This window comes from Ornithorhynchus anatinus, chromosome 17 (genome assembly GCF_004115215.2).
Source record: "Ornithorhynchus anatinus isolate Pmale09 chromosome 17, mOrnAna1.pri.v4, whole genome shotgun sequence".
Taxonomy (NCBI): Eukaryota; Metazoa; Chordata; class Mammalia; order Monotremata; family Ornithorhynchidae; genus Ornithorhynchus; species Ornithorhynchus anatinus.
In genome coordinates, this window is record NC_041744.1 from 43,696,625 (window position 1) to 43,710,389 (window position 13,765).

The window sequence follows — 13,765 nt, forward strand, 5'->3', positions numbered from 1 at the left end:
ATCCCAGACAGAGTCTAAGAGGAGAAAAAACATGACCCAGAGGTCTGTGTAGATTTCTGTTTGCCCCCACTCCCTGCTATGGATTTGTACCATCATGACCCATTTCCCTCTGCAACCAGAAGAAACTTCTGACCATTCCTCTAAACTCCAAATTCACTGTGGGCGAGGAATGTGTCCACCAGCTCTGTAATACTGTTATATTGTATTCTCCCAAGGACCTAAAGCAATGTTCTGCACACAGTAAGCACTCTACAAATGTGACTGATTGGTTGATGGATCGGCTTCAAAGCTTTCCAGCATTCCTCCCCTTCTTACAGAGCTGCTCCTCACCTCAGGAATCTCCTGTCCTCACAAAGTCCACCTTCTCACTGTGCTCCACACTCCCATCTCCTGCCTCCACCTCTTTCCTCATGTTCTTTCCCCTGACTGAAACTCTTCCAATCTGCCACAGACAACCTCTGCACAACTACAAAACTCTCTGGAAATTTAATATGCTCAGGAATTGACAGATTATTTAGTGAAAAAATCCCAGATCATGTCACCCCCAACAATTAATTTATCTCTCATGCTCATGAAGACATCCTTCTTCAATTGCCGTTGAGTCGTTCTCAACCCATAGTGACTCCATGGACGTGTCTTCTTCAGAATGTCACATCTTCTGTCATGAAGTTGTTCTGGTACATGTATCCATAGACAACCTTATCATGAAGTAATTTATCAGTCTAAATATTCTCCTTATTTATTCATTATATTATACCCCTTCCTACCTTCCTTAACCTTTATATACCAGTAGTATTTTATACTATACCAGTATACCAGTAGTATTTTAGAAGAAGAAGTGCTTCCTTCCATTTACTGTAAATAATGTGCATCTCCATGTCTTCTCCATTAGACAGTCAGCTCCTTGAGGTCATGGTTGGTGTCTTTTACCACTACTGAACTTGCTCAAACACTTAATATAGTGTTCAGTTTATAGTAGTTATACAGTACGTACAGTGTGCATTAATTGATTGAATGATGGCAGTTCTTTCATAATTAGATTTTGGGGGTCTACAAAGCTGTGGGGAAGGAACAGATACATGGACTTAAGAGCTGCTGGCATTTTTCCTGAATTCTGGTGGACTGAAATAAGAATCTCTCCAGGCTTTATTTATCAGGCAAGCCAGCTTCATCACAGTCATCCCTTGGGTCCTGGTTACTGGACATCCCGGGGAATCTGAGCTGTCACCCTCTGAGATTGTCCCTGAATCCTACTCTCCCACCTCCAGAACCTGCCCTGGATCCACTCTGTGCTAAATTCAAACACTGGAAATGTATCTCTGGGGTCCAAATCAACAGCTTCTTCTTTCTCAGCACTTATCAACCCTAAGAGAAAGTAACTCTCTGTCTTGAAATGCAGTGTTTCCCGGCACTGAGCACAATAACAATAACCTGATAACTGCTTCTCTTAATCTTAAACTTCAAAAACCTGAATAATACACGAAGAAAGTTCAATTAATGTTAAATCTTCCTCACAAGGAGCACTTTCTCAGGACAATATGAATTGATTATCAATTAAAAAATGGAAACTGACCATTTTCCAATTCCTGTTGCTCTTTGCCAAAATAGTTTTCCCCTGCAGCAATACTCCCTGATCCCTTCCCTTAATGACAGTTGGCCCTGGGGTCCTGGGATTCTAATTAATTCCTGCATCTTTGGCCAAAAGCAATGAAAGACCCAATTTCTACTCTTCCATGGACAGTGCTGACACTTTAATCATCTTTACCTGTTCTGATGCTTGGATATTCACTCAGAGGGCTCGTCATTCTGGAGAGGGTCTCGAAAGGCCTGGTAAATCCAGAGACAGAGAGACAAACTGCTATTACTCTTAGAAATGGGGCAAATGTGTCCCGGGAAGATGAGGTGTTTACTACCCAATGTCCTTGTTGAAACCACACAGGAAATTCCCATGATGTCTTGCGATACTTTAGCCCTGCAGTTCACTGAAAGGCCAGGGTGATGAGGGTGTTCAAAGGTAAAGTTCCCCACTCTATTGCAGAAAAAGCGTAGATTTATTACTCATGTGGGATGAGGTTTTTTTTTTGGTGTTAAGTGCTTAAAAGAGTGCCTGGCGCAGAGTAAGAGCTTAACAAATGCCATTAAGAAAACAGTGAAAGCTAATCAGGTTGGACGCAGTCCGTGTCCCACATGAGCTTCACAGCCTTAAACCCCAATTTATAGATGAGGGGACTGAGGCCCGGAGAAATAAAGTGACTTGCCCAGGGACAAACTGCAGACATGTGGCAGTACTGGGATTAGAAACCAGGGCCGTCTGACTCCAGGGTCCCGGCTCTATCCACTGGCCTATACGGCTTCTCACCTAGGGTCTCTGAGTGGAGGGGAATCATGATGAGAAGAAATGTTGTCCAACGAGTTGGAAGTGATGAAGCTTGAGCTCTAGGAACAGGGGGAGTAAGCCTCCTGCAATCTTCTGTGGAATATGTTGGATTCAACCAATTGCCAAATGCTCAGTTTGAATCTCAGGAAGCAGCATTGCCTAGAGGATAAATAATGATGATAATTTTGGCATTTGTTGATTGCTTACTATGTGTGAAGCACTGTATTAAGCATTGGGTAGGATAAAAGCAAATCGGATTGGACTCAGTTCCTGTCTCACATGAGGTTCACAGTCTCAATCCCCATTTTCAGATGAAGTGAGGCATAGAGAGGTGAAGTGAGTTGCCCAAGGTCACACAGCAGACAGGTGGCAGATCCGGGATTAGAACCCATGACCTTCACACTCCCAGGCCGGTGCTCTCTCTCTTAAGCCAGCCCGGGCCTATGAGTCAGAGAATCTGTGTTCTGCTCCTGGATCTGCCACTTGTCTGCTGTGTGACCTTGCGTAAGTCACTTCACTTCTCTGTGCTACAGTTAGCTCAGCTGTAAAATGAGGATCTAGACTGTCAGCCCCATGAGGAACGTAGACTCTGTCCTACCTGATTAGCATGTAGCTTCCCCCAGTGTTTAGTACAATGTCTGAACATAGTAAATGCTTAAAAAATGCCTTGAAAAAGTGATTAAAAAAAACTTATTGGAGACTTCTGCTGATAGGAGAGGAATATCCAGGGAGACCCTCCTGCTCTCCAACCTCTTTGCAAACAGTTGTGTTCCCTCTGATTTTGGAAGTCCAGAATGAAGCTTACAGCCTTAGCCATCCTCTAAGGCAGATTTGGGGAGCCAGACAGATTCTCAGAGAGAACAAAGCTCCAGATACCCCTTGGCAGACTTGCTGGTGCTCGATTTGTTGTCTAGAAAGGTTTGCTTAGCATTGAAATTTAACTACTGTAATGTCGCTCTTTAACTCTATGGAAATTGCCATTGGCTCAGACCCAATCAGTCAATCATATTTATTGAGCGCTTATTGTGTGCAGAGTACTGTATTACACTCTTGGAGAGTACAGTATAGCAGAGTTTGTAGAAACGTTCCCTGCCCACATGTAGTTTACAATCCAGAATGGGGAGATGGACATTACTATAAATGAATAAATAACCCCAATTAATAAAGATCAAAAGAATAATAATCATAATAAATATGGTATTTGTTAAGCACTTACTTTGTGCCACCTTCTGTACTAAACGCTGAAGAAAACGCATGATTATCAGGTTGGTCACAGTCCCTGTCCCAGCTGGGCCTCAAAAAGTAGGAGGGAGAATGGGAATTCATTCATTCATTCATTCATTCAATCACATTTATTGAGAGCTTACTGTGTGCAGAGCATTGTACTAAGCACTTGGAAAGTACAATTCAGCAAAAAGAGAGACAATCTCTGCCCACAATGGGCGAATAGAACCTCTATTTTACAGATGAGAGAATTGAGCTACAGAGAAATTAAATGCCACGCCCAAAATCACATAGCAGACAATTAGAACCCACTTCCTCTGACTACCAAACCTATGCTTTTTCAAGGAGGTCACAAGCCTAGAACCTCGCTCACCTAGGAAATGAAATATAAAGCCTCCGGTCTGCCTGATCTCAGCCTAATTCTTTCCAACACTTGCTGACCTCTCTCACCTTCAAAGTTCCATGTATCTGTCCCTTCCCCACAGGTTCTTTTTAGAAATTTGGAAACCTCCATAATCCAATTGTGACAGAATTTCTATCAGTCAATCAGTTCAGTAAACATTATATATTGTAAACTACCGTAAACTAGAGATTGTAGTAAATATTTGAGCAGCACAACAGAGGTAAAAGACGCAGCATGACCTCAAGGAGTTGACTGTTTAATGGAGAAGACGTGGAGGTACAAAGTATTAACCGTAAATGGGAGTAAGAGGAAAGATAAAAATACAACTGGATATAAAGGATAATGAAGGTGCCAAAGGGCAATAATAAAGTGAATGGATAAGGAGAGTATTTAGATGGATATATCCACAAGAGCTAAGGATGGCTTCATGAGCGTAAATGCTAAGGTGGATGTTGGGATGACCTGATCTGGAATTGTAGGATTGAGGGCAATCAATTTCAGATAATATGAAATTTCAGGAGGCCTTAGAAGTTGTGCAGAGTTTTTTTTCTGGAAGATCTGAAGTGATTTAAACGGGAGAAAGGTTATGAGGAATGGATTGGAGACAGGAGAGGAGAATGCAGAGCACGGTAAGAAGGTGAGCTTGTGAGGAGAAGAGAGCCTGAAATGAAGAGTGCAGCTATGTAAAAGGGAGAATTGGTGGATAGTGGAGAAAATGATGGTTGGAGCAACCTGATAAATCCAGAGGAAAAAGGGTCACAATGATACAATTCCATAGCAGAAGAGATCCCCCTCTAGATTGCAAGCTCCTGGTGTGCAGGGAATGTGTCTACCACCTCTGTTAAAATGTATTCTCCCAGGTCTAGCACAGTGGTCTGCAGACAGTAAGGGCTCAGTAAAAATCATTAATCAATTGAGAGAGGACGAGCAGAAATCTACATGGAGCTCACATCTCTGAGTCACTGGCTTCCACTTATCTCGGATTCTGGACTTTGTAGAAATATGTTCTCCAGGTACTAATCCTTCAGTCTAAGTTACCCATATTCTCCCCCTGCTTTTGTGAAGCAGTCAGAGACCTTCTGCTGGAGTTTGATGTTTTTCTCCACTGAAATGGATGGAAGAATGAAGACTTCGAAGTCAAAATCATCCTGCTAGCTTCTTGCAACATCTCGGTAATCTGTCCTCACACTTCATGGGGGTACCTTGCAAAGAAAATAAATGATAATAGCATTATTTAAGCATTTATTATGTGCTGAACACTAGGATAAGAGCTGGGGTATTTAAAAGATAATCAAATCTACACAGTCCTTCGTCCCTCTTGGAGCAAAGCATCTAAGGGGGACTGAGAACAGATTTTTCATCTCCAGTTCACAGACGAGGAAACATAAAAAACTCTGGGGCACAGAGAGCTTAGGTGACTTGCTCCAAGGACACACAGTTGACAAGAGACATGGGCAGGTCCCCAATTCCTAGTCCTCTGCCATTTCCACTAGATGATAATGCCTTTCCAAGGGAGAACAAAGCTTTCATGTTTCCCCATATTCTGCTGGGTCACTGCCTATGTCCACACTTCTCTCAGCCTGGATCGTTCTTTGTTTTTCTCCTTTTCAGAGTCTCCTTTTTCCCCTTGGCAGCTCATTGCAGTGTCCCTGGGAGTGCTCTTCATGGTGTTACTTGTGTCCATCCAGCTACTGCAGGCAAAACATAAGTGTTAGAAAATGCCATCTGAAAGAAGAAGCAACTACTCCTGTCCTCTGGAGGCTAATATCAAGCTGGTCCACTCCTCATTCATTGGATCATTTTTATCTGAATTAAATTGGAAGTTCAGAGAAGACAGCATTTTTGAATGTCACATTGTCGGAAGGGGTATCCTCCATCCATAGCTGCTCTTGTTAACGGAATGGACATTCGGATTAGAGAAGTAACATGAAAGATGTTAAATGGGGCATTGTTTGATGTGTTACAGGATGATAGGGAAGAACTGTGATAAAATATAGAGTTAGAGAAGAAAATGGATTTTTCTGATATTGACTGAACATGGGTGGTGGACTGATGGGAGAAATTTCCAACAGTGATGTTTTCGAGGAGCAGCTTAAAATAGTTTCTGGCGCTATTAGGAATGCAGTTAATGTTTTTAAAAAAATAGGAGTAAAGGAAAAATAAAATAGATGTTAAAGGAGGGACAGAGATCAAGACAGAAAGTGCTAGAAAAAGAGCTAAAATAAGGTATGTTATGTTCCTGACATTCTCCCTTCCATGCTTGTACATTTGTTTCTCTTTTAATTCCACTTTATTTCTTTCTCTTTCTAATTCCTTCTGACACTGTCTCTCTTTTCAAATTCCACTTGCTTGTGTATGTGTGAATTTATTCTATGCAGTCATGCTGGAGGATTCAGCAGGAGTCTTGGATGCAGGTGTTAGAATGTCTTTCTGCTCCTCTGGTAAACTCTTCCAATTCAACTGTCTCTGCATTATCAAAAGTTGTAAAAGGACGGTTTTTATATAACACACTGTGTCCTAGAGACATTGGTGGTAATTGTCTTTCACTGTGCAAGTTCCCTATACCAGGCACAAGGGACGGAGTGTATACTCTAATGGGGAGACAATCGTAAAGCAATTGATCACTGGAGAGGTCAAAAATGCATGCATAAAGCAAACATGGATACATGAAACTATGGACAGACAACTTTTTTAGTCCCTTACCATTCACGGGAGCCAAACCGGCCCAGCAATACAGACATATGATATAGCTAAAAAAAAAAAAAAAACCCTGTGGTCCACACCAGAGAAGCTGTACATAAAATTAAGAATCTACGCTTAAAACACAGAGCTGAATTATGTTACGGAGGCAACCCTCTGGCTAATGATGCAATGATAAGAAATAATTAAAATCAAATCAAGAAGGCCGGCACTTAGGAAAAACATCAATCAACCAGCATTGAAGATATGCTCACTTCAGAACGGCTCTCCTGGGCAAATCATTTGATGAGACTGGATGACAGAAGGCTATCTAAACAACTGCTCCATGGAGAGCAGGATTGGGAAACTAAAAGCAAGGAGAAGATGGAGAACCAAGCCTCAGATTATGCTGCATCTCAACTGAACCCTGGGAGACAATTGTCACCAATGGATCAGAATGATGTGTTATGGTCAAGAAAAGAGGAGATTTTTCCAAATGGAAACTTCATACAGGTCATGATGAAAGGAGATAAAAGTGAAGATATGTACCAGAAGCACAAGAAATATGATAGTACAAGAAAAGACACTCTTTGTATGGACACCATGTGGTAAGATTGTGGCTTTTCCACTGACTCAGCCAGACATACTCCACAGCCTCCCAAACAGCAGCACCTGTGAAACAATTTTGGCAATTGGTCTTCAGTACATCTTTTCTGTTTTGTTTTGGAGAGGGAAGAGGCCTCCTGGCCAAAAATTTGTGGACATAAGTAATTTATTCTGTGTGCTACATAATAAGGAAAATAATCATGGTAATAATAACAAAGTCATCATTGATGATGATGATGGTATTTCTTAACCACTTGCAATGTTCCATTCACTCTATTAAGAACTGGGGTAGATCCAAGATACTCAGAGATTTTTGTCTCATTCAGGACTGTTAGCATCAATTTTGTGATTTCTCTCTGGCCATGATCCCTGGTCATTTCTTGAGAGTGTTGTCAATGTCTGAGCATGTAAGAACAGCTTCAGAAACAGGAATCTGAGATTCCTTCATTTATTTCCTAGTGTTGCAGAGGGTGACCAGCTGACTGGTTTGGGTGAACAGCACTGTGCCTGGAGAGGGCTCTTCTGCCCTACAAGAAGTTTACAGTCCATGTAGTCATTTCCTGACTCTCATCTGAGTTGACTGTTAGTGGGTCTCCACTGTCCCCTATGGCATTTTTGACGGTATTTATGCACTTAATATGTGTCAGAGAGTGTACTAAGCATTGGGGTAGATACAAGCTAATCAGGTTGGACACAGTCCTTGTCCCACATTCATTCATTCAATGGTATTTATTGAGCGCTTAGTGAGCACTGTTCTATGTGCTTGGAAAGGACAATTCAGCGACAAAGAGAGACAATCCCTGCCCACAGCGGGCTCACAGTCTACAAGGTTGGGAGACAGATATCAAAACAAGTAAACAGGCATCTATGGCATCAATAGAAATAAACAGAATTCAATTTAAAGCTCACAGTCTTAAGTCCCATTTTGCAGATGAGGTAACTGAGGCACAGAGAAGCTAAGTGACTTTCCCAAGGCCACACAGCAGACAAGTGGTGGAGGTAAAATGAGAACCCAGGTCCTTCTGACTCCCAGTCCCATGCTCCAGTCATGCTGGAACCTGACACCAGCTTTTACCAATTTAATGGATTTTACTGTCAGGAGTCTCATGGGTTCTAGCGACCTGACCTATTTACTGTCAACAACAGTACTTCATAGGAAGTGCAGGCTTGTTTGCTCTGAGATTTTCTCCACAGCAACGAGTTTCAGTGGAAAGAGCATGGGTTTGAGAGTCAGAAGTCGTGGGTTCTAATCCCAGCTCCTCCACATGTCTGTTGTGTGACCCTGGGCAAGCCACTTCACTTCTTTGTGCCTCAGTTACTTCTGTAAAATGAGGATTAAGACTGTGAGCCCCTTGTGGGACAACCTGATTATCTTGTATCTACCCCAGTGCTTAGAACAGTGTTTGGCACATAACAAGCACTTAACCAATACTATCATCACTACTATTATCACCCCCACAACATGACTTAGATTCTGAACCCTCAGAAGGCATGTAAATATTTAGGGTTCAGGTAGCTGATCCTACCCCTGAGCACTGGGTGCTGAGGCTCTGTAGAATGTAAAACACCCGATTCTCTTCTAGAATACCCATTTAATATAAACAAGAAACAGACATATATATATTATATATATATGTATGCACGTACATATAGAAATACTTGAATTTGGAGACAGATTCTATATATAATCAATATATATTTATAAACTCTATATGTATTTATATATTAATTTACATGTTTATGCTTTCTATTTATTTATATAAATATTCATATAAATAAAATGAATCATATATATTTACACATATCTCTCCATATAAATCCGTATCTCTCCAAAATGAATATGGAGAGACAGATTCGAAATATATCAGCTGTAATCACAGGATGCAGGGAACAGGCAAAAGATAAACGTCAGGTAGACTGAAGCCCTTAAATGACAAGCAGATGGTATGCATAATGTACAGAAAATAACAATCAGAGAAATTGAACTCTCTTATCAGTGAACAAGTTTCTCTTATGCTACACTAATAGGGTGTGGGTTAAATGTCACTGCCTCCTCTCATGATCCCTAGAAGGATTCTTCTCTGGGAGCTCTTATTTCCTAAGATGGTTATCTACTGGGGAAATCAAATGATTTCCCCCGAGGTTAAAAAAGAAAGCAACTTCTCGGCCAGCTGTGGGAAAATGGCTAGGGATTCTCCTTTCGCCCGTAAAACATCCTAAGGCAAAAATAGATCTAGGCTATAGAAGGATAATGACAGTTATCCCCGATGCCTCCATAGCACAGAGCCACATTACCACAGACTCAGTGAAGGTCTGAGGACCCAGAGAGTCTCCTGGGGTCAGCAAACCTGTGCCAAGAAAGTTGATAGTTGAATTCCATAGAGTTCAATTTGTGGATGGGAACGAGGTTGGGGATGGACGACAGGGATTTTTTTTCATTTTAAAAAGGTGACCTAAGGGGTTTGGATTTCAGGTATGATTTCAGGTATGTAGGGAGTATCCCTGAATCTGGTGAATACAGTTCTAGGCTCTTGAGTTAATGTAACAGCCTCACAGGATAATCTTGGGTTGGGGATACGTGGCAGACACACTTAGCTATCCAGGCCTGCTTTGTGGTTGTGTACAGTAGTTAGAAAGTTGTGATTGGTAAAGCTGCTGCTTAGCATGGGGGAATCCTGAAAGTTCCTGCCATTGCTCATTTCCGCCTTGTTTCCAGGAAAGATGTTAAACTTCAGGTTGGGAGATCTTTGGGAGCTTTCTGTGTTGCTGATCAAGCACGTAGTACGTCTAGCTATTTGTAGATTAGTCAAAACTGACACCCCCCACCCACCACTAAATTAGCTGTTTCCAGCCACAAAACAGTTCGGCAACAGCCAGGTCATGAGCTCAGCTCTTACCACCTCTTGAGGTACTGACAGTCTGCATCGCTTTTACGTGAGAACCTGCAACTGACAATCAGCAGAGATGTACAGAAATGGAATGAAGACTTTGGGGCAAACAAGTTCTATTTCCTTCTACACTCTGGTTTTTCCCACATATTCTCCAGAATTGATATTTTCTATCAACCACTTTAGTCTGAATCCCTTACTGGTGAGGTGTACGTTTTCTTCCTGCAAAGTAAATTCACAGTAATACAGCCCAAACGTGCGGGGAGAAATGTTCACTACATTCTAACTTTATTTGCAGGACATCTTTGTGTTGTGGGGTTAATTACAAGTGATTTAGTGTCTGTACCTCCCTAACTAAGGACAGTGATCTCCTGGCAACACATCCCATAAACAGAAGCAACCAAAGCATAACCAGCAGCTGCTGGCTTTCAGGTGCAGTTGTCTGTGATAGCAGATCTGTGGTCTGCCTGGAAGATCTCTCTCTATCGCTCTTTCTCTGACTGCCTCAGATCCTTCCATCAGCAGCATAGATTTGCTCCAGTTGCTCCATGCTTGAATCAATCTGTCAATAAGACTACTTAGTTTTGATTTAATTTTTAACTATTTCATTTTTAATAGTTTTTATTAGGTGTTTTCTGTGTGCAGAGCACTGTATTAAGCACTTGGGAGAGTATGATACAGCAAGTAGGGACAGTCCTGTCTTCAGTTAGCTTACAATCTTAACTGCTGTATGGTGGCATTGTTTGTTTGCTCCTGTACGGGTTCAGCTTCTGGTACCTCTGGAACATAATTCCATAATAAAGAAGGAATATCCTCGGAGTTAATGTCGTCTTTCTTTCTGCTTTCGTTGTTCAGTGGTTCACTGACATCCGCTCCATCTTATATCTAGTACAGTGAAAAAAGTCTCAGACTGTGTGACTCACATGCCTGTTGACTGGCTGAGCTGCAGATTTTGTTTTATTTATGGTATCTCTTGAACTCTTAATCTGTGCCCGATACTGTACTAAGCCCTGGGGTAAATAAGTGCAAATTAGGTTGAGCAAGGTCTCTGTCCCACACAGCACTCTCAGTCTTAATCCCCATTTTACAGAGCAGCAACTGAGGAATTGAGAAGTTAAGTGACATGCCCAAGATTACACAGCAGGTGAGTGACAAAGGCGGGATTAGAACCCAGGTCCTTCTGACTTCCAGGCCTATACTCTATCCACTAGCCAAGGTGCTTCTCTAAGAATTGTTTTCCCACGGGGGAGAAACAGAGCACACAGAGGGACTGATGGGAAAGTTGTCATTTAGTTGAATGTAGGGAGGAAGTCATTGACTCATCGCTTTCTGCCAACCCCTTGCTCCAGCTCAGTCGCGGGGCCAAGTGGTCTGACGTAATAGGTCAGAGGAGTGGGCTGGGCATTTCTTCCCACAGTATCTCGAGGGGTGCAGCCGAAACCCAGCTATTCCCAGCCAAAGACTATCCTGAGCCATCTTGTTGGTTGGTGCTTCTCAAGGGTCCCCAGACTAGCTCAACCTCTTCCCCTATGGCTTACCAGAATGTCCAGGCTATCCTGAGGCCCAGCTCAGCTCTCTCAGGGACCACCAGATGAAGGGGTGACCCCCTTGCAGGACAGGACCTAGTGGAGCCATTGTGAGATGAAGGGAACTCCAATTCTCCTCTCCATACTCCCAAATCACACCCTAGCCCCCAAATGTGGTCAGAACCAATCCTTTAGTGAAGAGGGTGTGTGTGATGGGAATGAAAGGCAACCATCCATGGGGAGATGGGAATGATTGAGCTAGGCTCCTAGACTTGCTCATCCTAGGTCTCTAATAAGATCTGAGAGTCCTTAACCAAGACTCGAACATGCAAAATGGGGCTTTCTGACTCATTACCCTTTTGAAGGCTGTCCCCTCTCAATACTCATCCCCCAACAAAATCCCTGTCCCCTTGTCACTTTTCCACTCCAAATGAAAATTCGGCAGCTCCCAAGGGAAGAACCCCATGGCCAGTCATGCAGTCTGGCTTCTTGTGATTTGACAAGGCTGGTGATGTTCATCTTGGAAAGGTTCAATTCCCTTTTAGCTCCCTCCAGTCATATGTGAGGAACCAAGAAGCCTGTGCCATAGACACCACATGGGGAACTCTCTGGGAAAAAAATGACATCCACTACTCCATCCCCAGTGTGGACATCTTAGAACCATAAAGAAGAAAGGCTAACCTACTCCCAGCCCAGGATCAGGTAGTGAAACTCTGGGATCATGGCTAGACAGAAGAAGAAATGCCCCTGGAGAGAGAAATTGTATTGACTGTCCTCAGTGGACTCATTCTCTTGTTGAGTTTTGGCCAATAGAGCCTGTCTTTCCCGAGTATCTGCATTTAGACCATCTCATTTAGATGTATAAGCAGACACCTCACACTTCACCTAAAAGTCAGAGAGATCAAAGCTCCCCCAGGATATGGTGCTTGGGAGGGGGAGTGATGTCACAGCAGCAACAAAGTCATCGTTTCCTGGGTGATAAATTTTTTTCCACTGATGGCTCAACCTGCAAACTGTTCAGAGGGCAAATAGATGTGGGCATCAGGATTTACCTGCTCTTGGAGATTCACAAAGGATTGGGCAGGGAATTCCTTTTAAGGAATATCCGGAGATTTTGAGCTGCACCCGTGTCCTTCACAATCTCACCCATCCATCACATCCATCGCTGGACTCTCCATCATAGAACAGGTACGTGTTGTGTCCGGGTGCATTCTATGTTGTCACCAAATCCTGGATTTTAATTTTGAGTCTACTCTCCTCCTAAACCTTAAATTCTCCATTTACAACCTCTCTATTGTTTAAAGTACATTCTGAACAGTGTATAAAAATGGACAGAAGGCAGTGGTTAAGCATTATGATAGGTGGGAAATACTAAAGCTGATGGATGGATTGTGCCACAGTGACCTGTTTCTAGCTGCATCGTGCTGTCCTTGACTCAATCCTTTTGCATGACCAGTGCTTAGAACAGTGCTCTGCACACTTAATAAATATGATTACCACTCCTACTGACCATGGCTTCATTAGGAATTTAAAAATACCCTCAGAGTTTCCAAGCATCAATGTAGTCATCTCTATGCGCTAGGCAGCGTCGCTTAGTGGGAAAAGCACAGGCTTGAGAGTCAGAGGTCATGGGTTCTAATCCTGCTCTGCCGCTTGCCGGCTGTGTGACTTTGGGCAAGTCATTTAACTTCTCTGTGCCTGAATTACCTCAGCTGTAAAATGGGGATTACGACTGTGAGCCCCACATGGGACAACCTGATTATCTTGTATCTACCCCAGTGCTTAGAACAGTGCTTGGCACAAACTAAGTGCTTAACAAATATCATCACTGTCATTCATTTATTCAATGAATTTGTAATGTAGGAGTTTAAATGTAACCTTGGTATTTTCCTCTATTCATCTCCCTCGTTCAACCTACATATTCAATCTCTCATGAAATCCTTTCAGTTCCAACTTCACAACATCGCTAAAATCTGTCCTTTCCTCTCCATCCAAACCACTTTCTTGTTAATCCAAGCACTTATTCTATCCTGCATTGACTACTGCACCTGCTTCCTCGCTG